This window comes from Chlorocebus sabaeus, chromosome X, assembly GCF_047675955.1.
Source record: "Chlorocebus sabaeus isolate Y175 chromosome X, mChlSab1.0.hap1, whole genome shotgun sequence".
Classification (NCBI taxonomy): Eukaryota; Metazoa; Chordata; class Mammalia; order Primates; family Cercopithecidae; genus Chlorocebus; species Chlorocebus sabaeus.
In genome coordinates this window covers 1,910,048-1,914,248 of record NC_132933.1, presented here as the reverse complement: position 1 = coordinate 1,914,248, position 4,201 = coordinate 1,910,048, and positions in this window count along the sequence as shown.

Genomic DNA, 4,201 nt, shown 5'->3' with positions numbered 1-4,201 from the left:
GCGACTGTCTGGAGTATCTTTGGGGTGTCAGCTGTGGGTGTGGACTGGCAGCAGCGAGGCAGGCCAGTCAGTGGGGTGCCAGCGAGTGTCCTTAGAAGTGGCTGGATTCAGGGAGACTGAGCCACACTAAATACGTGCCCAGCAGACTGACGGGGAAATCACTTAATTACCTCCATGACATCTGTGACTGTTAACTGTAGGCAGGTCATGTGAGAGCCACATCGCCTCAGATCATCTGTGGAACCAGGCAGGGTGTGTCCAGATGAGGAAACACACAAATGTCAAAAGTTGAACTCTCAACAGAAAGTTGCTTTGTGGGTCTCCCCTTGGAGCCAGGGTGTGGCTTAGATGTCCTTAGTGGCTACAGTCTGAGTGGCTACAGTCTGAGCAGTCCCCATGTGCCCATCACCCAGGTCCTTGTGAACTGATCTGCTGACAGTATCGCCAGGCAGGGTGCTGGAGGTGGCACGTGCTTCTCATGCAACAGTTTTTGAGCCCTCGAGCCCAAGGCCCAGACTCTAGTTTGTAGTCAGGATGCTGGGTCATCCTTGGCCGCAGCCAGAGAAGCACTGAGGACTCCATGCCACCCTCTCTACTCCCAGGGCAGTCCTTCTTCCTGCTGGTCACTATGTTACTTAGAGGCCTGCCTCACCTCCTTTCACCTGAAGGCATCTGGTCTGTAAAGGGGACTTCCTTTTTTCGAGACAGAGTCTTGCTCTGTTACCCAGGCTGGAGTGCAGTGGTGTGATCTTGGCTCACTGCAACCTCTGCCCCCTGGGTTCAAGCAATTTTTCTACCTCAGCTGCCCGAGTAGCTGGGATTACAGGCACCCACCACCATGCCTGGCTAATTTTTGTATTTTTGGTAGAGACGGGGTTTCATCATGTTGGCCAGGCTGGTCTCTAACTCCTGACCTCAGGTGATCCACCTGCCTTGGCCTCCCAGTACTGGGATTACAGGCATGAGCCCCTGCGCCTGGCCTGTAAAGGGGACTCCTGAAGAAAGCTAATGTCATTTAACTCATGGGCTCTTCATCCCAGACTCCATAGTCTTGTCCCTGGAGCCTTAAGTACTGAGGAGGGTCTGCTTTAATCCCACAAATTAAATGGAGAAGTGATCAGCTCCAAAGGTGAGGGCAGAGGAGAGAGGATGCCCTATCCCTGCCAAATGGCATCTCAGCATGGGCCACCCATGTGCACCTGCTCAGTGCCCTCAAGGTTGGCATTTGGCCCATGGCTGTGATGACTGAGATGTTTCTGGAACTGGGCACCTGGGCTGGATGTTCTGTCCTGGCTGGCTGAGCACATCGCCACCAGTTAAGGACCTGGGGCAAATGGCAGGGCCTGGCCCAGGGCTTGGGGCCTGGGGGCGGGGCATGTGGTTGGCAGGGGAGAGCAAGGACAGCACCTGCTTGGAAAACAGCCTGGTTCCATTTGAGGTTGTCTCGAAAGCACCACGTGCCCTAGAAGAGGGAAGAGGTTGCGCACATCACCAGAGAGGCCGCCCTCACTTCACAGAGGCTGGAGGGAGGGCGAAGAGAAGGCGGGCTTCCATGTGGGCTCAGAGACAGGGTGGGGACAGGCTCTTCATCCAGCAGTGTGGGAACCCCCTTTTGTTCATGCCACATCTCGCAGCTATAAGCACTCATCACGATTTTACTTTTTCTTCCTACCAATACCTGTGTAATAAACAGCCCTGGGAGCCTCCTGGGTCAGGTGGGGTCCCACAGGAAACAGGTGGTGTACCTAGATTGGGCTGATTCAGGGCGGTTTCGTGGAACCCCTGGAAGAGTGGACCCCACCCAAAGGAGAGGCCTATGTGGAGGGGACACCTCCAGAGGGGCAGAGACTGCAGGAAGCCTGGCTCCGCTGTCCCCTCTCTTGCCAGGTGCCACCCAGAGTTGCCAGGTTATACACCAGGCGATGAACAATGGTTTTGCACAAGTGTGTCTCAAATGTTGCACGAGACATTTCTCCTACTAAAAAAAGTATTGTTTACCTGAAATTCAGATGTAACTGGGCATTCTGTTTGTTATTTGCTAAATCCGACAAGCATGCACTGAGCCAGCCCAAGCAGAGCCAGAAGCCCCAGAACCTGTGCAAGGCAGAGCAGGTGGCCAGGAAGGCTCCAGGCAGGCCCCGGCCCGGAACCTGCATTCCCCAGGCCCTTTTTTAAATGAGTGTTTCTCAAAGTGTGGCCAGCTGCCATTAGTCACACAGCTTCCTGCCCAGGCGAACCCCCTTTCTGGGGCCAGGACCTCAGAAGACCTCAGCCCTGGCCCGGGGTTTGCAAGTGCCAGTGACCCCTGAGCCACCGGAGGAAGGAGGCTGGCGGCTGTGCCTCCCTCCAGCTCTGCAGCCCGCAGAGGAGCTCAGCCTCGCCCAGGGGGACTGGCTGTCAGGGCAGCCGTTGTTATTACTGGTCTTGGTCTCAGTGTCACTGCTCCACCGTGTCCCCACCACAGCTGGGGAGCCAATGGTTGCCAGATGGGGCCTCTCCCCCACCTTTGACCTAACGGTTTAGAAGTTCCAGGCCTGGGAGGGATCTTAGAAACCATCTGTGCCAGCCCTGTCATTTCACAGATAAACTGAAACTCTAGAAGTTTGACTTGGCTGAAAGTTACAGGGAGGAGGAGCAGAAACCCAGGCATGCCGCCTCCTGGCCCCAGGTGCTCTTTGCTCGCCTCCCTGAAGAAGCGCCAGGAGGGCTTCCACATGGCTTCTTCCTTGCTTTCTGGTGCCATGGCCTGGGTATTTTCTCCCCATATAAAATAGTTTTAGGGCTGGGCGTGGTGGCTCACGCCTGTAATCCCAGCACTTTGGGAGGCCAAGGTGGGTAGATCATCTGAGGTCAGAAGTTTGAGACCAGCCTGGCCAACATAGTGAAACCCCATCTCTACTAAAAATACAAAAAAATTAGCCAGGCGTGGTGGCGGGTGCCTGTAGTCCCAGCTACTTGGGAGGCTGAGACAGGAGAATCGCTTGAACCCAGGAGGTGGAGGTTGCAGTGAGCTGAGATCATGCCATTGCACTCTAGCCTGGGCAACAAGAGTGAAACTCCATGTCAAAAACAACAACAACAACAAAAATAGTTTTAGGCCAGGTGCGGTAGCTCATGCCTGCAATCCCAGCACTTTGGGAGGCCAAGAAGGAAGGATTGCTTGACCTCAGGAGTTTAAGACCACCCTGGACAACATAGGGAGACCTCATCTCTACCAAAAATCAAAAAAATCAGCTGGGCATGATGGTGCGTATTTGCAGTCTCAGCTACTCAGGAAGCTGAGGTGGGGAGGATCGCTTGAACCCAGGAGATCCAGGCTGCAGTGACACAGTTAGCTGTAATGAGATGGCATCACTGCACTCCAGCCTGGGTGACAGAGCAAGACCCCATCTCAAAAAAAAAAAAAAAAAAATGACAGCATAGGGCACACACTGTCATACATTCACTTTTCTGGGCCCCATTTTGGCTTTGGTGACATGCCAAGGTCTGCTAGAAACTGCACACACCGGCCTCTGCACCCTGGAGCAGGCCCGTTTCCAGTTAGGTCCCAGGAGTGGGATTGTAGGGCTGAAGGGAACTTCGGTTTGAAATCCCTGGAGTGCTTTTCCCAGTGGTGTTCATGATTCACAGTTCTACCAGCAATGTCAGAGTGGGTGCTTTTTCGTGGCGTGCCAATCTGATGGGGGCGACGTGAGATTTCATTGTGACTAACTCAGACCCCCTCCCCTCTCTCTGAACCCCCAAAAATAATGTGTGTGCATTTTTGAGACAGGGTCTCCCTGTGTCTCCCAGGCTGGAGTGCAGTGGCGCAATCATGGCTCACTGCAGCCTTCAACTCCCAGGCTCAAGAGATCCTCCCGCCTCAGCCTCCCAAGTAACTGGGACCTGGCTAATTCTTTTGTTTTTGTTTTTGTTTTTGTTTAGACGGAGTTTTGCTCTTGTTGCCCAGGCTGAAGTGCAATGGCGCAATCTTGGCTCACTGCAACCTCCACCTCCCAAGTTCAAGCAATTCTCCTGGGTCAGCCTCCCGAGTAGCTGGGATTACGGGCATGCGCTACCATGCCTGACTAATTTTTGTATTTGTAGTAGAGATGGGGTTTCTCCATGTTGGTCAGGCTGGTCTTGAACTCCCGACCTCGGGGATCTGCCCACCTCGGCCTCCCAAAGTGCTGGGATTACAGGCGTGAGCCACCGCGCCCAG